The sequence below is a fragment of the Elephas maximus genome, chromosome 27 (assembly GCF_024166365.1).
Source record: "Elephas maximus indicus isolate mEleMax1 chromosome 27, mEleMax1 primary haplotype, whole genome shotgun sequence".
Taxonomy (NCBI): domain Eukaryota; kingdom Metazoa; phylum Chordata; class Mammalia; order Proboscidea; family Elephantidae; genus Elephas; species Elephas maximus.
In genome coordinates this window covers 26,793,857-26,816,465 of record NC_064845.1, presented here as the reverse complement: position 1 = coordinate 26,816,465, position 22,609 = coordinate 26,793,857, and the positions used below count along the sequence as shown (strand labels likewise).

General features: G+C 43.6%; 1 protein-coding gene and 1 long non-coding RNA gene across 6 annotated transcripts in view; one reads left to right on the top strand and one right to left on the bottom strand.

Moving 5' to 3' along the window:
• LOC126068310 (ral guanine nucleotide dissociation stimulator-like) overlaps positions 1 to 22,609 on the top strand; it is a 1,065,244-nt gene that overhangs the window by 205,562 nt on the left and 837,073 nt on the right. The window lies entirely within an intron of this gene.
• LOC126068373 (uncharacterized) overlaps positions 20,347 to 22,609 on the bottom strand; it is an 84,386-nt gene continuing 82,123 nt past the window's right edge. For both annotated transcript variants that reach the window (XR_007515659.1, XR_007515658.1), the window contains exons 2-3: positions 22,101 to 22,320; positions 20,347 to 21,646 (exon numbers count right to left, since the gene is read on the bottom strand). This is a non-coding gene — a long non-coding RNA (uncharacterized LOC126068373). The remainder of the gene's footprint in view (positions 21,647 to 22,100; positions 22,321 to 22,609) is intronic.

Sequence of the window (22,609 nt, the reverse complement as noted above, 5' to 3'; positions counted from 1 at the left end):
TTTTTTTTAACTTTCCAAGCTAATTGATTTTCTATCAAGTGTAGACATTTTGCAAGTATGCAGGGGCAGATTAACCAGTAAGCAAAGTACTCACGGAGTTATACTAAGCAAGGTGTGCAACAGGCTTAATTGTGTTTACTTACTAATCAGTAGAGCACAGTTTCACAGGCATTTCAACACATCAAAGATGTGGTGAAAAACAGGTAAATTGTGACTACAGATAAGTAAGTAAAAAAAAACACAAGTAAACCCAAGTCTAAGTGTACCTTGCTTCTTGGATAATCCATCTCTGGAGTATGTCTTAAAATTATGTGTGAAAATCACAGTTCCGTAAAGAAACAAATTTGTAGGGAGAAGAGTAATAAAAGGGCTTTGAAAAGGTATCAGGATGTCTCCAAGGAATCAGGTAGATAGATCTTTGTCAATCTCATGCCAGAATGAGTTCTAAATGGATTACACTGAAACTCCAGAATACAGTAAAATTTGCACACTTTAGTTAACCACTGGAAAACTGAAGGGATTTTTTATGTTTCACTACAAGGATGGGAAACCCTGGTGGCATAGTGGTTAAGTGCTACAGCTGCTAACAAAAGGGTCAGCAGTTCGAATCCACCAGGCACTCCTTGGAAACTCTATGAAGGCAGTTCTACCCAGTCCTACAGGGTCGCTATGAGTGGGAATCGACTCGGCGGCACTGGGTTTGGTCTTGGGTTTCCATAAGGACGTACCGTATGCCCTTGCTAGTGCAGGTCTGGGGAAATGAAGGACAGAGGTAGGGGATACCTTGCAGTATTAATGTACTCTTAAACTCCTGTACACACCTCCCCTTTTCAAACCATGGTTTACAAGAGATATTCCGTCCCCACACATCCCTCTTTTACCAGCCAAATGGTCTTCTTCAAACACACACTTTTCAAACAACTGAGGAAGTCTAAAGAGGCTTAATTTAGACCCTGCCTTCCCCTCCGTATAGGGTCGCTATGAGTACGAATGACTCGAGGGCAGCGGGTTTCGTTTTTTGGTTTGGTTTTTCCTCTCCCTACGGCCTATTTACATGCAGAAAATAACACCTGGAACAGCCCCAGAAAAAACCTCAATTTACAGCGATCCCCAGCCCGCACCCACCACCCCAAATATCTGTCTTCTTGAACAAGAAACTCAGTGTGCTGATCTGGTCTGTAGTTCACTGCAGGCATTTCCTTCCTCACAATTTACCAGTCATCAGTTAAGCGTCTCATTTAGACCTGCTCCGCCAGTGCCCAACTGCTTAGAACATTTTTTGCCCTGTAACGAATCTCTGGGTTCCTTCAGCCCGCTCAGAGCGCCCAACTGCGGGGAACCTGGGCCCAGGGCTCGCCTGCAGGTCCAGCGGGCAGAGAAGCTTCTCAGGGCGGCACTCGGGCTCGGTCCCCGGGTCACGCCGCCCAAGTAAACCCGTGTGTACCTCGCTGATTGGATAATCCATCTCTGGAGTATGTCTTAAAAAAAAAAATGTCTTAGATGTGTGAAAATCACACTGTTTCCTAAAGAAACACCCACCCCCCTCCCCGCACCAGGGCAGAGGGTCTGCGTCCACCTCAGAAGCGGGGCTCCCTGGGGTTGGTTAACCCCAGACTACCCCCGCCACGCCCCGCCCTGCCATCCCGCTCGCCCGGACCCTGCGAAGGCGCGATAGGACCGGCAGCCCCACCGCGTCGCTCACCTCAGGACAAGCGCGCGGGCTCCCTCTGATGGCGAGAGAGAAAGCCCCGCCGCTCGCACACGCGCACTCGTGCCTTCGGCCTTTGCCCCTCTGGTCCAATCGCCAGACCCTTGGACCAGGCCCTGCCCCGCCCTGGCCCTGTCCGTCAGCTTCCGCGAGAGCCAATCAGCTCGCACGGGAGGCCCAGCGCTGGTCACGTGGCCACAGCAGCCAATCACTAAATGGCCCTGGGCTGCGCAGGCTCCAAACTCCCAGGGGAGTCTGTCGCTACAGCGTGGGGTAGGTGCGAGGCCTGCACAAAACACTGAGCCTGCATGTTCGGGGACTGAGAAGCGCTCGATTGATCATTTGCTACATCTGTTAGTTTCTAAAATCCTAATATGAATAGTCATCATCGGGGTATCTTGTTAAACTGCGGATTCTGATCCAGTAAGTTTGGGGTATGGACCTGAGACTCCACCTTTCTAACTAGCTCCCAGGTACTGGTGATGATACTCCTGGTCCAAGGACCACCCATGAGAAGCAAGATTTTAAGGAAATCTGTCAGAAAGTGTCGGTTTTGCACCTCCCCATGTTATTTTCAAGTTTTGAGACCTCTTCCTCCAGTGATGCAGAGCTTTCCAGTGACTGACTAAGCACGGGGTGTCCTGCTGAGGCTCATAGTTTGGGCACCTGCTGAGGGAAAAAACCCGCTAACTAAAACCACTGCTGTGGTGTCGATTTGGACTCATACGACCCTACAGGAGAGGGTAGAACTGCCCCATAGGGTTTCCAAGGCTGTAAATCTTTAGGGAAGCAGACTGCTTTGTCCCAGGAGCAGCTGGTGGATTGCAACCCCTGACTTTTCACTGCTGTGTTTAATTTCCACACCACCCACCTTGGGCTAAGGGACAACAACCTATGCCAACTTGGGGTTGGAGTGTGGAAAGTAGAAATGGAGACTGTATGATCCTTGGAAATGACAGGACTGTTTCTTCGAAAATAGTAGGCATGTGTTTCTGAGTGGTAGCTCTACCAGACTCTGGAATACGGTCTCCCCTACTTTATGGAATTTACAGTCTGTCATAGAACTCCAAGGGCAAGTTCAGGAACGGAGCCTGGAGTATAGGAAAAACATGCAGGGACCTAATGGTTGCACCATAAGCTAGAGTGGTTGCAAACCTGCATTGTTGTTGTTGGTGTTAGATGCCGTCCAGTCGGTTTCAACTCATAGCGACCCTATGAACAACAGAACAAAACACTGCATGGTCCTGCGCCATCCTTATAATCCTTGTTATGCTTGAGCTCATTGTTGCAGCCACTGTATCAATCCACCTCGTTGAGGGTCTTCCTCTTTTCCGCTGACCCTGTACTCTGCCAAGCATGACGTCCTTCTCCAGGGACTCATCCCTCCTGACAACATGTCCAAAGTGTGTAAGACGCAGTCTCGCCATCCTTCCCTCTAAGGAGCATTCTGGCCACACTTCTTCCAAGACAGATTTCTTCGTTCTTTTGGCAGTCCATGGTATATTCAATATTCTTCGCCAACACCACAATTCAAAGGTGTCAACTCTTCTTCGGTCTTCCTTATTCATTATCCAGCTTTCACATGCATATGATGTGATTGAAAATACCACAGCTTGGGTCAGGCACACCTTAGTCTTCAGGGTGACATCTTTGCTCTTCAACACTTTGAAGACGTCCTTTGCAGCAGAGTTGCCCAATGCAATGCATCTTTTGATTTCTTGACTGCTGCTTCCATGGCTGTTGATTGTGGAGCCAAGTAAAATGAAATCCTTGGCAACTTCAATCTTTTCTCCTTTTATCATGATGTTGCTCATTGGTCCAGTGTGAGGATTTTTGTTTTCTTTATGTTGAGGTATAATCCATACTGAAGGCTGTGTAAGTGCTCGAAGTCCTCTTCACTTTCAGCAACCAAGGTCGTGTCATCTGCATAACGAGGGTTGTCAATGAGTCTTCCTCCAATCTTGATGCCCCATTCTTCTTCACAGAGTCCAGCTTCTCGGATTATTTGTTCAGCATACAGATTAAATAGGTATGGTGAAAGAATACAACCCTGACGCACACCTTTCTTGACTTTAAACCAATCAGTATCCCCTTGTTCTGTCCAAACTGCCTCTTGATCTATGTAAAGGTTCCTCATGAGCACAATTAAGTGTTCTGGAATTCCCATTCTTTTCAGTGTTATCCATGGTTTGTTATGATCCACACAGTCGAACGCCTTTGCATAGTCAATAAAACACAGGTAAACATCCTTCTGGTATTCTCTGCATTCAGCCAGGATCCATCTGACATCAGCAGTGATATCCCTGGTTCCATGTCCTCTTCTGAAACCAGCCTGAATTTCTGGCACTTCCCTGTCGATACACTGCTGAAGCTGTTTTTTGAATAACATTCAGCAGAATTTTCCTTGTGTGTGATATTAATGATATTGTTCTATAATTTGCACATTCAGTTGGATCACCTTTCTTGGGAACAGACATAAATATGGATCTCTTCCAATCAGTTGGCCAGGAAGCTGTATTCCGTATTTCTTGGCATAGACGAGTGAGCACCTCCAGCGCTGCACCTGTTCGTTGAAACATCTCAATTGATACTCCATTAATGCCTGGAGCCTTGTTTTTCACCAATGCCTTCAGAGCAGCTTGCAGTTCTTCCTTCAGTACCAACGGTGCCTGATCATATGCCACCTCTTGAAATGGTTGAATATCGACTAATTCTTTTTGGTATAATGACTCTGTGTAGTCCTTCCATCTTCTTTTGATGCTTCCTGCATCATTTAATATTTCCCTCATGGAATCCTTCACTATTACAACTCGAGGCTTGAATTTTTTCTTCAGTTCTTTTAGCTTGAGAAACACCGAGCATGTTTTTCCCTTTTGGTTTTCCATCTCCAGCTCTTTGCACATGTCATTATGATACTTTACTTTGTCTTCTCCCGAGGCCCTGTGAAATCTTCTGTTCAGTTCTTTTACTTCATCAATTCTTCCTTTTGCTTTAGCTGCTCGATGCTCAAGAGCAAGTTTCAGAGTCTCCTCTGACATCCACCTTGGTCTTTTCTTTCTTTTCAGTGACCTCTTGCTTTCTTCATGGATGATGTCCTTGATGTCATTCCACAACTCGCCTGGTCTTTGGTCACTAGTGTTCAATGCGTCAAATCTAGTCTTCAGATGGTCTCTAAATTCAGGTGGGATATACTCAAGGTCATATTTTGGCTGTCGTGGACTTGCTCTGATTTTCTTCAGTTTCAGCTTGAACTTGCATATGAGCAATTGATGGCCTGTTCCACAATCGGCCCCTGGCCTTGTTCTGACTGATGATATTGAGCTTTTCCATCGTCTCTTTCCAAAGATGTAGTCAATTTGATTTCTCTGTGTTCCATCTGGCCAGGTCCATGTGTATAGTTGCCGTTTATGTTGGTGAAAGAAGGTATTTGCAATGAAGAAGTCGTTGGTCTTACAGAATTCTATCATTCGATCTCTGGCATTGTTTCTATCACCAAGGCCATATTTTCCAACTACTGGACTTTCTTCTTTGTTTCCAACTTTCATGTTCCAATCGCCAGTAATTATCATTGCATCTTGATTGCATGTTTGATCAATTTCAGACTGCAGCAGCTGATAAAAATCTTCTATTTCTTCATCTTTGGCCCTAGTGGTTGGTGCGTAAATTTGAATAATAGTCATATTAACTGGTCTTCCTTGTAGGCGCACGGATATTATCCTATCACTGACAGCGTTGTGCTTCAGGATAGCTATTGAAACGTTCCTTTTGACTATGAATGCAACACCATTCCTCTTCGAGTTGTCATTCTCAGCATAGTAGACTATATGATTGTCCAATTCAAAATGGTCAATACCAGTGCATTTCAGCTCACTAATGCCTAGGATATCGATGTTTATGAGTTCCATTTCATTTTTGACGATTTCCACTTTTCCTAGATTCATACTTCGTAATTCAGATTCCGATTATTAATGGATATGAGACAATGTTCTGCTGCTATTCATAAGGTTTTCCCTGGCTAATGCTTTTCATAAGCAGACTGCCGGGTCCTTCTTCCTAGTCTGTCTTAGTCTGGAAGCTCAGCTGAAACCTGTCCTCCATGCGTGACCATGCTGGTATCTGAATACCGGTGGCATAGCTTCTAGCATCACAGCAACACACAAGCCCCTACAGTATGACAAACTGACAGACACGTGGGGGAAACCTGCCTTAGAAGTCTTAAAAATTTTCCACATGCTTTTCTGTAATCCCAGAGTCAGGACGTCAAGAAGCCCATTGCCTGCGCCATCTCTCAAACTTGACCTGAACTTAGCATACAGACTGGCCAACCAGAAGCTTTGTAGTTCAGCATAGCCAAGCTGTTATTACCCAGCATTGTCCTGATGTGGTTCAAGAGTCTAAGTGCTAAATTCTCTAAAACTTTCAGACCAGGTGTTGTGATATTCCACCACATTGCTTCAAGCAGTTATCTCTCACTATTCATCAAGGGGACTAAACTGCCACACAGAACTTCATCCTTGTGAGTGTGTTTTATCAGGACTGGACATTGTTCTGGAATTAGTAACCTTGGACATTGTTCATCACATTGGAATTAGTAACCCTGGACATTATTCATCACATTGCTCAGTATCGGAGCAGGCACAGCACAAAATTCAGAGCTTCTGGGAACACATTAAATCAAGTATAGCACTGGTTCTGGTTACAGCAGGAATAAAGAGATGTCCGACCAAGAAAAATACATTTGAAGCCTCAAAGAAAAATTCCTCTGCTGTCTTCTAAGGTCACTATGAGTCGGAATCAACTCGATGGCGACGGGTTTGGTTTGACTTGGTTTTAGCATTAAACTGGAGGAGTCCTGGTGGCTCAGTGGTAAAGTGCTTGACTGTTAACCAAAACTCAGTGGTTTAAACCCACCAGCCATTTCACGGGAGAAAGATGTGGCGACCTGCTTCTCTGAAGATTACAACCTTGGAAATCCTATGGGGCAGTTCTACTCTGTCTCGGAATCGACTCCACAGCAATGGGTTTGATTTCGAGTATATCATTAAACCAGTGGTTCTTACGCGTGGCTGTAAAGTTTTTTAAGGGTGTAGATTTTGGGCCCCTGTGCCCAGAGGTTCTGATTGGTGTCAGGCCCGGAACCTGGGTACCTATAGGTTTAAAAAGTTCCACAGGTGATTTGCTATCACCATGTGTGAGAACACCTGCATAAGTTGCTAGATCAATGGAGTCATTCTCTCACAAGGAAAAGTCACCTCTGCAACACAGATCACTAATGACACGAAGACTGTGAAAACAGAGGGCATTTTCCAGACAATATGTGCGAATAGATAAGAAAGGCCAAAAACAATTCATAGGAAATAAATGCACCAAGGATAATTCAGCGGTATAAATTGAAAAGCCAGGTCCACAACTCAGTTTCATTCTAGTTGATTAGCTAAATATTTCAAAAAGAACCCATGCCAAGCTGACCAGCTCTCTCGTGATATCTTCACTTATTCTACGCCCCACTTACCAAAAGCAAATTCCTGGTTGAATATCACTAACGGTTATTCTCTGAGGCTTTTGCCAAAGTGTGTAAGGAGTCACCAGGGGTACTTGTTAAAATGCAGATCCCCAGGACTCACCCCAGAGTCTCCTGTCACCTCTCTCATGTAACAATCCTGAAGTCACTATTGCTTAAATGGGAGTCGAGACTGGACCTCCTGATAGAGAGCATCTACACATAGGCAAGCCCTCAAGTAAAAGAGCTATGCTATTAGTTTAGTTTGCCATGCTGGCTAAATATAGGAGGGCCATTCCATTTTAAAAAACTCCAAGAGGTTCTCCGTTCTGTTTACTGGGATTTTATGAAGCGCTGTCATTATTATTGTTATTTTGAATAAGGCATCGGGATGCTGTTGTTGCACAGAGTTTTTCTATGGAATGATCTGTAATGCTGTGGAGCTTCACTCAGTTTTTAACTCAATTTGTGAGGTCCCCTCAGAACGCTCTCCTAACAACAGCCGTCTTTTTCTAAAGTGACTTTATTTGTGACACCAAAAATATGGAAGCCCAATGTGTGAGCCTTCAAACTAGCTTCTGTCCTGCTCTGATGCTTCTAAAAATATATTTCACACCATCCAAATGGGACGAATGTTTTTCGCCTTGTAAACTTGTAGCTCTATCTATTGGGTAAAATAAGGACACATTTCACTGATATTTAACTAGCATGAATACTGTGAATCTTAAACTAGAAAAAAATTGTTTTTCTCTTTATGGGTGTCATCATTATAAACAGAGGCAACAGGAAACAAAGAGATGCTTACTTGAGAATATGAATTTGTATACAGGACATCTAGGCCCTTATTAATTTTCTGTTTCTCAGTCTACTTGCCTCACATACATAACTCGGCCCCACCTCTCTGCCCCTTGATAACTTAGCTCCAGCTACAACTATCTTCTTAAATTTTCCTCAAATACTCCAAGCCCACTCTTGTCGCAGGAAGAAACTACTCTCTCTGGATGGAATCTTCTGCCCCCATGTACGCACAGGGCCCTCTCTCCCTCATTGAACAGGTCTTTGCTTAAAGGAGTCCTTGTCAGAGAGGCCTTCCCTGGTCAAATGATCCAACAAAAGCATTTCCTCCGGCAACTGGTGCTCTCTAACCAAGCCCTTCTCAACCAGGGTTCTGTGAGAGAATTTCCCTAGAGAGAATCACGTCAGTGACTTTTTTCATGCCTCCCAAGGATGGTACATAGCTAACATCCTTCTAGTTGCACAGAAGAAGTTAATTCATTGTATATAACAGGTGCTTTAGGGCATTAGTGTTTAATTCTCCCGTGGAACTCTTGGAAAAGGTCTGCTGTAAATGGTTATCCTACTTTACTATTCTTCTGAGCTCTTATCAACATTTCATGAATTATCTCTTTATTGTCCTAGAATGTAAGCATATGGACCTTGATTTTGCTCCCTGCTTATCCTCCATGCCTAGAAATGGTATATAGTAAAAAAAAAAAAAAAAAAAAATCCACTGCCATCAAGTTGATTTCAACTCATAGTGACCCTATAGGACAGAGTAGAACTGCCCCATATTGTCTCCAAGGAGCGCCTGGTGGATTCGAACTGCTGACCTTTTGGTTAGCTGCCATAGCTCTTAACCACTATGCCACCAGGGTTTTCCTGGTATATAGTAGACACTCAAAAGATATTTGTTGAATAAATTGCACAGCAGCAATTTGTGTTATAACTTTGTATGTAAAAGCTTTTCCATTGTTAAAACAATTCATGTTAAAACTTCTATATCCAGAAACATGTATATTATAGATTTCCTGAGTGGTATGATAAGACAGAAAATGTTAAAAGAATTGGAAAAGCTAAAAGTATTAGTCCAGATAATAATAACAGAAGGCTTTAGTCATCCAATCAGAAATGACCAACTGCTCAATCAGGATGAGAGATGGAGGAGGGGTTAATAATTTGAGGATGTTTTCTACAACCCTTACCAACGGAAAGTAGAGTAGGATTCCATTCCAAACAGGATCAGAAATGGACTCTAGGGATTGCTGTGGGTGAGCCATTCAGGAAGAATTAATAACATAATTAAATTCTGCATTCTCATGAGACAGAGGAAAACCAAGAAACCCATTTCATGAACTCTAGATTTTTAAAAAGGAAAACATGTGCAATGTAGGCCCCATTTAGGAGATAACTGAAAGGAAGTGATTGAAAAAGTCAATAACCCACAAGAAAATCGTATACAGTTTTTCCCTTGCTGTCCGTGAAAAGTTTGTACCAAGAAATAAAAATAACAAGCATTTTGAGATAGAAGCTAAAAAGAGAACTGGTAAAGCCATACAAATTACTAGAGAAAAAATAGGGCATTTTCCCCAAACTCACAAGAGAGCTCATGTGAACAGGATAAAGACACCCAATCAATTATAAATGAGGAGAATAATAACTACACCAGAAAGACTTTGAAAAACACCTTGCAAGTGTCTTAGAAACCAATAAAAGGAGATTGCTTCAGCATGTGAACGGGAGGAAGTCACTCAAAGAATAGGTGGGATCTTTGATCCTTGTAGATAAAGGATTTGCTCGAGAATGGAAAAGGGGACATTTTACACGCTGAATTGTTTGAGCCAAATGGAAAGAATAAATGGAGGCTTCCTTTCCCATGATGTCCCCAAAGATGAAATAGTTGGAATTACTTGACTGCATGCTACTCAAAGATAGTATCCCAGGCTGGACAAAATCAATGTGGAAAAACTGTCAGGACAGAGAGATGGAGAATCTGCTGACTCAGATGGGTGGCTTATATCTACAAATGTGTGGCTGTAACCCCATTCAATGAAGGAGTTCAGAGGAGACCTGAAGAATCATGACCAGAAGAGCTTTGCTTTAATAACAGGCAAAGTCAAAAAGCCTACAGTACCCCAAAACCGACTGCTGTTGAGTTGATTCCGACTCATAGCGACCCTATGGGACAGACCAGAACTTCCCCATAGAGTTTCCAAAGAACGCCTGGTGGATTCGAACTGTCGACCTCTTGATTAGCAGCTGTAGCACTTAATCACTACGCCACCAGGGTTTCTCAGAGCCTACAATAGGGATTAAAAAAATCATTGAGTATTTAAACGAATATCATCTTTGGGAAGAAAGACAATGTGATTTTTAAAAGTAAAGTATGCTTAATTTCCTGGTTTCAGGAGAGTTGCGCTGGTCACTAAACAAATGAGAACTGATGAGTATCTTCTGGGCTAGTATATTTCTTTCCAATTGACTTTAATTATTTTTTTTTTCTACATGATGGCAAAAGGGTACAGACCACAGAATCACAATCAATAGACAGCAACGTGCCCTCCTCTGAACGACGTCCAAAGAGTAGGAATCCTCAGGGCTACCATTAAACATACACCTACTTCTTAACTCCTGTAGTAAAGAAATACTTAAGTGTTTGCTAAGGAGGTTACTTTCAAAATTTGACATACTTCAAATGCCCTTATCATATACATTGTCTTGCTGTTTGACTAGGCGTGATAAGAATTACATATCACAATATTGTATTTTTGCTTATCTCTTACAACCTTACTATTACTTATGAATTTATTAACCAGTTAAAGTTACAGGTTTAAAACGAACTAAAAGCCCAGCACACAGTAAGCATTCAATAAATGTTAACTGCATTTAAATTGATTTACGTAAATAAATGAAACTTCAGAAAATCAATCAATAGATTCCAGGCTGTCCTCTCTCCCCTCCCAACCCCAACTTTCCTTTCTTTTCTACTGGGCTCCCTTCTGGAATTTCATCAGCTATCTCCAGCTGTATCAGCAACAGCCCTCTGGAAAAAAGTTCCTGCTAATAAGGGGGCAAAAAACATAGTCTTTACATATTCTTACAGCTATTTATGGGAGTTCCTGGGTGGTACAAACACTTAAGCACTGGACTACTAGATGCAGAGGTTGGCAGTTTGAATTCACCCAGAGGTGTCTAAGAAGACAGGCTTAGTGATCTGTATCTCAAAGTTCACAGCCCTGGAAACCCTGTGGAGGACAGCTCTACTCTAACACACATGGGTCGCCATAGTTGGAGTCAACTCGGGGACAACTGTTTGTTAGCTTACCTAAAAATATTAAGGTTAATGAATAGTAATCCCATTCATTCACTCACACATGCCCCAGCTTTGAGGAAGTGCTCCTTGGGTATGGTAATTTAGTCCTGATAAGTGTATAAGGTTTGGGATGCAGCAGTCACCCATAGCTGAGGCACAGACAGATAAAACATGGCATAAAACAGAGAAAGGGAAAAAAGAGTGAGAGAGACACAGACTATGGTTTAGGGAAGATGTTACCAGTCAGTCGCCTATAGGGTGAAACAGGTGAAGCGAAGGAGCAAAACAGGCAGCGATAAGACAGAAGAGTTGGGGACTGTGGTATTACTAAATTACAGCCCATTTTTGCAACATGAGAATGCGAGATCTACCATATCTCACATTTTTAGAGATCTAGAAATCTGGATTTTTATAAGAACTTACCCATTTTTTAAAAAAAAAAATCTCTGTGGACCAAGCAAAACACACCTGCAAATCAGATACGAGCCACAGCTACAACCCTTAGCTAAAAGGGTCAATTCCCCAGCCTAAAATCTCTCAAACCCCTTTCCAGAACTGTGTCATATGACCACTGCTAGATGCAGGGGAGGCTGGGAAATTAAGGTGGTTTTTGTTTGGTTGTTCGTTTGTTTTAACCTGAGTACATCATTGTAGTAAAACCTGGGTTAAATTGTTGTAGTAAAACCTGGATTCAGCTACTAAGCAAGAAGGAGACCACACATCCAAAGGAGGGAATATGCCCCATGCTTTGAAATACTAGGTCTAAGAGAATTCCACAAACATCTACCTTCTCAGCAACCTCCTCTCTCCCTGCTCTTCAATGTTCCCTGGAGGTCCCTAAATCAAGCAACTAGCCTGAGTATAATGTGACTTGTACTGTTGTATTCCGCCAGGCGCTCCTTGGAAACTCTATGGGGCAGTTCTACTCCATCATATAGGGTCGCAATGAGTCGGAATCAACTCGCGGGCACTGGGTACTGGGTTACTGTTTTATTACACAACTGCATTCAATTAAAGGACTGCAATCACTGTGCTAAATGGGGCCATTATCAATATAGGGTGTGTCTGGGGAAAGCAGACAAATGAAAAAGGAAATATATGCTAGAAATACCAGGTGCAAGAAATTAAAACCTGAATCCCTGCTTTTGCTGGGGCTTTCATGACGTGACAGATGTACTTGTCCTGTCACTGTCCCAGCCTCAAGACAAGCAAATGTCTTGAGGAGTCATTAGACTTAAATTACTTAGGAAAATGTCTCTCAAGTCAAAAGGTGTATGAACCAAGTACACATTTCTTGTTTTCATGTCAGTGACCGTCTTATCCAAGAGTTAGATGTACCAACTTTAAAATGTGAAAGAGACGGCAATAATCTCCTAGTAATGATGCAACATCAGTGGGTGGGGTTGATCAAGCCCTAGGTACTGCCATATTATTTTTCTGACTTTAGATTCTCTGGGCTTTGCCTTAAGCAACATAGGAGCAATACATCTAGTTAAGACACTGAGCAGAGTATCAGTTTCAGGTTTTCTGTAGTCTTTTTTTTTTTGGAACATTTTCTTGTGGTTTGAGTAAAATTTTACAGAGCTTATTACTTTCTCATTCAACAATTTATGCATGTTTTGTTTCGTGACAGAAGCTGCAATCCCCTCAAACCCCAGTTCCTTCCTGGGTTCCCATTAGCCCGTCTTCCCCTCCCCTTCTTGCCTTTTGAATTTTGTTCTGGGGAAAATGCTGCCCTTTTGGTCTTGTGTGGTTGATTGTTCTGAGGAGCAGGTTCCTCAAGAGTGTTATTCACTTTAGGGGCCGGTCTGTTGTTTGGCCGAAAGGTGATCTCCAGGAGTGGGTTCAGTTCCACGTTTGAAGAGTATCTAAGGGCCATAGTTTCAGGGGTTCCAGCAGTCTCTATCAGACCAGTAAATCTGGTCTTTTTTATGAATTTGAATTTTGTTTTAGAGTTGTCTCCGACTCTGTCCAGGACCTTCTATTATGGTCCCAATCAGAGTGGTTGGTAGTGGTAGCCAGACGCCATCTAGTTCTGGTCTCAGGCTAGTGGAAGCTTTGGTTCGTGTGGTCCATTAGTCCTTTTGACTGTTTCCTTGAATCTTTGATTTTCTTCACTCTTCTTTGCTCCAGACAGAAAGAGAGGAATAGTTGTTATCTTAGATGGCCACTCACAAGCTTTTAAGACCCCAGTTGCTACTCACCAAAGTAGGATGTAGGACCTTGTCTTTATGGACTATGTTATGCTAATTGACCTAGATGTCCCCTGAAACTATGGTCCTAAGCCCTCAAGCCCCATGACTCAGTCCCTCAAGTAGTTTGGTTATGGCTAAAAAGTTTCCATAACTTTGCCTCCTGTGTGCTCTACTGTAGACATTGATATGTTGGCAGCACATACATGTATGTATATGCTTGTGGGTGTACTCCCACACTTGTTCAGCTTACATATCTACCTATATATCCACTGTTCAACTATTGTTTGTTGTTACGTTATTGCGGAATTGTGTATTTACCTGCCAGTGCCTTCCTTTGCCTTGGTCACGTGTTGCTGACCTCCCCTTATTGTGTAATGCTTTTCCCTTTACCCAAGTTAATATGTGTCTACTATTTAGTAAGAGATTTTCCCTCCCTCCTGTTCCCATCCCTGGTAACCATCAAAGAATATTTCTGTGTGTAAACCTTTTCTTGATTTTTTATAATACTGATCTCACATAATATTTGTCTTTTTGTGATTGACTTATTTCACTCAGCATAATGTCCTCTAGGTTTATCCATGTTGTGAGATATTTTGCGGAGTCACTGTTATTCTTTAATGTTGCCTAGTATTCCATTGTGTGTATGTATCATAGTTTGATTATCCATTCGGCCAATGATGGGCACTTAGGTTGCTTTTTCTGTAGTCTTAACAGACCTGGATTTGCTCTTGATTTCTACCTAGAATTTACTTTCTTCAATTCTTTTTTGAAGATCGTTTGTACTTAACCTTATTTTCCATTTACTGGGAAGCAAGAAAAATCTTTTGCTTCCATTTTTACTTTTTACTCATTTCTCAGCGTTTTTGTGGAGCTCTCCCCCACACTTCCCCACCAATGATGAAATCTTTAACATTTTTTTAGTCATCAGGATTTTCTAGCGCTAATGATGCCTGGGAGCCCTGGTGGTGCAGTGGTTAAGAGCTCAGCTGCTAACCAAAATGTCGGCAGTTTACAGCCACCAACCGATCCCTGAAAATCCTAAGGGGAAGTTCTACTCTGTCCTTTAGGGTCACTATGAGTCAGAATGGACGCGATGGCAATGGGTTTGTTTTGGTTTTGGGCTTAATGATGCCTGAGGAGCCTGTCAATAGCAACACAAATCCACATACGAACATTAAATCCCTGTTACTGGAGTTGTTTACTCTGGGCCTTGCTGGCCAGCTCTTCGTGTTCCTTCATCTGTCTGCATCGATGTGGGCTGCCAGCTTCTGTAGAGTCAATATTTGTGTTTCAATCAAGCCAAGTCTCTTTGGAGTTCATCCTTCTTTACTCTTCCAGTGAGAAATATCAAGACACTGCCCTTTCCTGTAGTTTTAGGGAATGTCTTGTCCTCATCCTCCTATTCCAAAGAAGGAATCAAATGAGAATTACTGTTTCCCTGTCAGTCTACCAGTTTCACTTCTATTACATTAGCCTTCAGCAACCCATGCTAAGTCTCGTGAGTCAAATCTTTATTTAGATTTTGAAAGCCACGGTTCAAAATATAAAATACCCTGCTGTATTAGACAGGGCTTGCTTTGGAATATACATGTGGAAAATCCTGTTGCACTGGCTTATGCAAAATTAAAAAAAATCTTGTCAACAAGTCCAGAGGTAGGCTGGTGCAGCAGCTGTGCAAAGTCATTGCTGAAAGTTTGCTTGCCCAGAAAGCAACTCTGGGATGGAGAATGCACACAGGGCGTTTACTAATGAGCGCTCTTGGGATCAATCCCTATGGGATAATGGAAGGAAGCAAGACTGGACAGAGAACAAGTTGGGCTGTGGTGCCGTCACAAGAGGACCTCAGCCAATCACATGAGATCTGAAGCTGTGATGGTTTTTCAGAATTTTTCTGAGTTGGGGCAAGGGAACAGGCCTTTATATTTCCTCAAAAGCCAGTCACTGGACATGGGTTCCCCACCAGGAAGGAGGCATGACCTTGGGAGGGGTGCCGTCTTCAGCTGAGGGTAATTCCCAGAGAAGGCTCACAGCTGAAGGCTATCAACTGGCCACCCTCCCAGCAGTTGGGGGTAACAGACTCCAGTCCTGAAGGGGATCTCAGTAGAGAAGGTCAGTGCCCACCACAGTCGTCATGTCCTAGGCTCCTTCTACCTTTCTGAGCTGCCACTCTTAGCATTTGGCTTTCACGCTCACCATTGCTTCATGCTCTCAAGATGACTGACTATTCCACCCCTTGCCTTATTTCTGCACTCAACGCAGAAATAAGAAGAATGTAAAAAGGAAGAGGAGGTAGCACCTATATTAAAAAAGGAATGATCTTCCAGAGATGTCCACCAATCTTCTGTTCACATTTCACTGGCCACAACTTGTCACATGGCTATTTCTAGATGCAAGAGCTGACGGGAAATGTATGTTTTAGGCAGACATATTGCTGCCTCGATGAAAGTCAGAATTCAGAGTTTTGATTTTCAAGAAAAAGAAGAGAATGGAGATTGGAATTAGCAACTACCGGTACTCCTACACCATCTGATTTTCAAAAATAGTTCACTCTTTTTGACAAGATGTTGGCAATTTTCTATAAACCTCAAGGATTTTTTTCCCTAATTTCTTCCCAGAAGCCACTTCGCTATCTTAATCACACATTAGTTGTACTACTTCCTTCTGTAGCCACTGCAGGTTAGGATTCCTTTTCTAGTTGTCATGATTATCTCAAAAGAGTAAACCTTAAACTTCTTTCTTGCTGATTCATCATTTCTCTCTTTTGCCCTTTTTCTCTCTCACACAGGCACAGGAACACCTGCTTTTACTCTTCCCATGTTTTTGAGAGTAGAGTGATAGTAACAAAGTGCCCTCATTTTATCCAGTCTAAAATCATCATTGTATCCTTGTCAGTGTGGGATCAAACTAAAGTGCATCTAGAGATAAAAGAGGAACCATTGGCAAAATGGGTACACAGAGGATAGAGGTATAGCAAATCCAAGGGAGGGAATCCAGCCAAAGTAGAATGGACTAGGAGAAAGGTTGCCAGGTTTGGCAAATAAAAATACAGGACACCTAGTTAAATTTTAATTTCACATAACTAACAAATAATTTTAGAATAAGTATTTCCCAAATATTGTATGGGACACACTGATACTAAATATTTATTTGTTGTTTATCTGAAACTAAAATTTAACTAATTACCCTGTGTTTTATCTGGCAACCCTGACCAGGAGGAATAGTGTCCACACCATCACAGAGCTCGATACTCCTACTGTGCCCACTTCTCTAACTACTGACTTCACCTACTCCCCTGGAGCTTTCCCATAAACGTCTAGCCTGAGAACTACTGTCCAGTATGTTTGGAGACTCATCAAGACAGCTAAAGCTGAAACATTCTTTGCAAAAGCTTACATTTTTTATTATTTCCTAGAACAAAGACCCCCTTGGGCATGTAGATGAGCTTCAAGTGGGTCTCTGAATCCACTGAAATTGTGGCCTTATATTGTTTTCATTTATTTATATTCATTCATTCATTCATCCTTTCATTTAGTCATTCGACAAACATTTATGGCTCCTTACTGTATTAAAGGCACTAAACAAGGTCCAGAGAAAAAAGTCAAATAAGAAAGAGTCCCTTCATTCAAGATGCCCATGTTATATTTGACATAACCTACTCTCGGGTGTAGTTAATGCTGGTGTGCCAGGGACCCTCGGCCAATCCTACAGACATGGATGGAGACTTTGCTGCCAATTTGCCAGGGTATAAGTCTGTCCTTTCTGAGGATATGGATTCAGAAAACTTGATAGGAGAACGCAATGCTTCAAAGGTTAGGCCACACCATTGCATTGAGTACTGAAGGGAGCATGAAATGAGGGGTATTCTGCTATCTTGCATTATTAGATCATGAGACTTTTCCACTATGTACCAAGCACTCTAAGAGGACAGAAGCCCAAATGAGAAGCAAAGAATTGTAATCGGAGGTTTTCACTGTCAAGCACTGTGAATGAACAAGAAAGGGAGAGAAGTAGTGAGAAGGTCTTTTCCACAGGACTTGATCATAGAGAAACTTCTTAACCTGCCTCTCCAAAGACAGGGATTGGGGAGGGAGTACGATGGTCTCTAGCCTCTACCCTTTGAAACAGCTGAATAGTTTAAGGAAAAAACCTCACAGAGATGCTGCGAAAACAGTGCCAATTATTCGTGAGATTAAGGGCTTTGCTGAAGTACTCTCACAACTAATGTCTTACTCTATCGTTGACCTTGGACTAGCAAAGAAAACAGCTAATATCAACCTTCCTTTTTCATACCTCTCCCCTAAGAACTCAGAATGAAGAACTAACCACTTCTCCCCAGCCTCTAGAAAGAAAGGAACACATCTTAGACATGTATTCTACTCCTGAGGGATGCTGTTTTCTTTTATTTTGAAGTTTCTGGTGATTAGAGTTGAGAGAGAGAAAGAGAAGACAGATTCAAAGATCCCAGATTTATCTTAAAAACACACCCCATAGCTAGAATGCTCCTCAGAATCAAGGACGGCGAGACTTGTCTCACGTACACTGAACATATTATCAGGAGGTTCCAGTCCTTCTGGATTCGACAGGACTTGTAAAACATACTACAGAAAATCTCTACCCTTAGGTATAGGCCAAGGGCTCCTCTTTTCAGGATCTGTGCCTCAGGGGACCCATGCTTTGGAGGCCTTCCTTGAAATTTTCTGTCCCCCTCTTGTAGGTGTTGCAGTACCATTGGCGTGGGATGCCCAGAGCCCAGACTGGGATCTACACGGACCTTGTTGCCTGTTCTGTCCTTTGGAGCACTGTCTAATTTTCTGCCTCATGGACAGGGTTCACCATATGCCCCAAGAAACTCTGGCCAATATATCCATGGTGTTGTCCCAGAGCTTCTGGGCTAGGCCCTGGATCTACAATAGCAGTCTGCTGAGCAGATTACTCCTGATGGCATAAGCAGTACTTCTTGTGGGGGATCACATGAGATTGGAATAAATTCACAGTTGGGGGAAAAGGTAATTAGCCAGCTCCACTAGCCAGCAGAGCTCAGGACAGAAGGGGCTCCTGTCCCGGCATAAATGGGCCATTGCCTTTGAATATCTTTTCCCCCTGCATGGACCTGTGATGGCTTATTCCAGGAGAATAGGCCCTTGATGGCAGACTGCAACCATTTCGGCAGTGCAGTGGAGAGGTGGGTGTTTGATATTTGATACCGCTTTGCCTACTAAACAGGGTCCTCACCTACCACATCAAGGGCAAAAGGACTGGTGGCTCCACTCAGGTCATCCAGCCACCCGTGACGGGTCCAAGGATAACTGGTACCTCCCAGTCCTTACAACCAAAAGCATTTGGGGCCCATGGTCCATCTACAGAACCCACCCACATGTACGCTCTAGGCAACAGGGACCCGCTTTCCTCACAGACACTTGGGGAAAGTTTCTCAGCCCCCTGCCTTGTTCAGAGCATGACTCCCTACTGGAACCAGATACCAGTACCTACAACAATCACCTCTGACCCTCTAAGATTGTAGGACAGAGCTTGTACCACACACTACATGATGAGCTACCTGGATACCTGAGCTGAATCCATAAAAGAAAAGTGAATGGACTCCTAGACTGATATATCTCATAACAGCTCTAGCCATCTGGTGACAGGACATCTGAGCTTCAAAGGCGAAAATAATCCAGCTAGCTCACTCAAGCAACCCATTTGGGCATATCAAAACAAAACAAACCAAGAAGCTAGAACACGGAAAGCAAAAAATCTTGTGAGTGGGTCACTAGGGGTAATAGTGAATGGTGCTACTCCCATTAATCCCCTTGATTCCTGGACCCATGAATCCTGGCTATGGGAGATACAACACTGTATACTGGATGCTGCTTTAGAGCATATACAGCCCCTAGGTGAACACTGCCCCAACCCTGCAAGGTATTGCCACCTAGCGGGCACTGTAATTGTGTCTTTAGTAGTCCATTCCATCATTCTATCAAGCCAGCTACTTCAGGATGATGGGGAACATGGTAAGACCAGTGAATTCCATGAGCACGGGCCCACTGCTGCATTTCATTTGCTGTGAAGTAAGTCCCTTGATTCAAGGAAATGCATGCGGGATACCATGATGGTGGATAAGGCATTCTCTGAGCGCATCGGTGACAGTTTTGGCAGAAGCATTGCATGCAGAGGAAGCAAATCCATATGCAGAGTAAGTGTCTATTCCCCTGAGCACAAAATGCTGCGCTTTCCATGATGGAAGTGGGCCAATGTAATCAGCTTGCCACCAGGTTTCTAGATAATCACTTTGAGGGATGGGGACGAATAGGGGACTCAGTGTTGGTCTCCGCTGCTGGCAGATTGGGCACTTGGCAGTGGTTGTCGCCAAGTCTGCCTTGATGAGTAGAAGTTTATGTTGCTGGGCCCATGCATAACCTCCATCCCTGCCATCATGGCCACTTTGTTCACGAGCTATGATGGAAGTACCTGGGAAAGGAGGATGAGTGGTTTCCACAAAACACGTCATCTTATCCACTTGATTGTTAAAGTCTTTATCTGCTGACGTCACTCTTTAGTGAGCATTCACATAAGACACAAATATCTTCACTTCTTTGGCCCATTCAAAGAGGTCTATTCACATACCTCCTCCCCGTAAATCCTTGTCTCCAGTATTCCAATCATGTTCCTTCCAAGAACTTGACAATCCAGCTAAACTATTGGCCACAGCCCATGAATCAGTATACATACAATCGCTCAAATGGCCATTTCTCCTTCCAAGAAAAGTGAACACCCAGGTGCACTGCTCGAAGCTCTGCCCATTGGGAGGATTTCCCTTCACCACTGCCCTTCAGGGAGGTCCCAGGAAGGGGCTGTAGTGCTGCCGCTCTCCATTTTCAACTAGTGCCTGCATATTGCACAGAGCCATCTGTAAACAAGGCACGAGTTTTCGCATCTTCAGTCACCTGATCATAAGGAACATCCCATGAGGCCACAGGTGCAGACTGGGAGATGAAATGTAATGTGAGAGGAGTGGAGACCATGGGATTTGGGCCATTTCCTCATGCTACTTACTTGTGCCTTCAGGTCCTGCTCAGGCCCAATCTTGTATATACTGCTTCAATTAATGATGGAGTGCTGCTGGGCAAGTCCAACTTTATGACTCTGTGGGTCAAACAACATCCAGTTCATAATGGGAAGCTCAGGCCACATGCTGACTTGGTGGCCCAGGGTTAAGTGTTCAGTCTCTACTAAGGCCCAGTTACAAGCCAAAAGCTGTTTCTCAAAAAGAGAGTAGTTATCTGCAGAGGATGGCAGGACTTTGCTCCAAAATCCTACAGATCAGTGCTGTGATTCACCGAGAGGGGCCTGTTCTTCAAAATGAGGATGAAGAAAAAGGCATTGGCCAGATTAATGGCTGGGTACCAGGTACCAGGAGGTGTGTGAATTTGCAGTTCACTCCTCCAAGGAAACTCCTCTTCCAACTGATTGGCTGCTCACATCCGATCACAAAATGGAGGCTGATTACATAATTTCTGCCAAACCCCTGAGAATCATCGCCTAACCAAATTGACACATAACATTAATCATCACAGCGGTGATGAAAATGTTCTGAAGTAGATACTGATGATGGTTGAATAAGATTGTAAAAGTACATAAAGCCACTATGCTACATACTTTTAAACTACTATAACATTTTATTCTATGAGAAATATACCTGTTAAAATGGTATAAAATATGAAGTATAAAGGGATCTGGAAAAATACTACGAGAAAACCAAAAAAATTCCGACTCAGGTGAGTTGAAAAAAAGGTTTGGCTCTGGAGGTGAAGTTCCCTAGCTGTGAATGAGGCGTGGCTGTGGAGGAGATGCAGCAAATGACTCAACCTCTGGTGACCGAGGCACAGCTGGAGATGGAGGACCTGGCGCTCTGTAGAGCTCTGATGCTGAGCAGAAGCAGGATCGACGTCAGGAAGTGGCCTGGGAGCCATTTCTGGAGGTGGCCCAGGATTCAAACCTACCCCTCCAGCTGTCTGTCCATCTGATGTTGGTGACGGAATAGTTGGTGCACTATGGAGCTCCAGTGTTAGTGCAGGGGCAGGATCAATATCAGCAGGTGGTCCGGGAGCTGGTTCTGAAAAGGATCCATGAGGTCCCTGTCCCCAGGTCACAATCTGTAGGGGAGACACGAAGATGGATGAAAGAATGGAAACAAATACATGCAAAGAGAAAAGCATATTTTATAGAGAAAATAAGGTGCTGTGAGATAAGGCTGGTGTGTGGTCCAAAAGACCTCATTACAGTGACATTTATGTGTGACCAGAATAACAGGAGGGACCAGCCCTGCATGAGTCTGGGGACAGTGTACCAGGGAGAAGACAAAGCTGATGCAGAGACCGGGAGGCAGATGTGAGTTTGTCCAGAGTGGCGGTTGAAATGCAGCCAGTATGGCTAGAGGGAACTGAGGAGGAGAGGAGGCAGGAAGGAGGAGGACAGGTCCAGGACTCATGACCTGGTGTGCTGGAGGAGTTATCTCCTGCTCTGTGATAACAACACCCCCAAAATTAATGACTCACAACACAACACAGCACACAGTCTCCGTGTGCCAGGAATCCAGGCATGGCTTACCTGGTGCCTGCCCCAAGTTCTCAGGACCCTGTGGTTGTGGTCTCAACTGAGTCTTGATTGGGGAGGATCTGCTCCTTAGTCACTTCCATGTTATGAGCAGGACTCTGTGAGCTGTTGGTCTGGGGGGCCTCACTCCCTCTCTGTCTGTTGATCAGGACCCTCCCTCAGGTCCTTGTCACATAAGTCTCTCCATGGGCAGGTCATACATCACAGCTCCTTCCTGGGCAAAGAGAGAGAAATAAATGACAGACAGAGAGAGATAAATGAGAAAGAAGGAGAGAGAATAAAAGAGAACCAAGAAACATTGCCCCAAATGGGGCCATTATGAGTTGAAATTGACTCAGTGGCACCTAACAACAACAATCTTGAGAAGCGAGTCCCTGAGTCCAATCCAAAGTGGGGGAGGATGTGGAGACCAGGAGGTAGGATTGTTGGAAGACAATGTGCAGGCTGTTCACCCCCTACTCTGAGATGAGACACTGGGTCAGATTCTATATAATGGGAGTTAC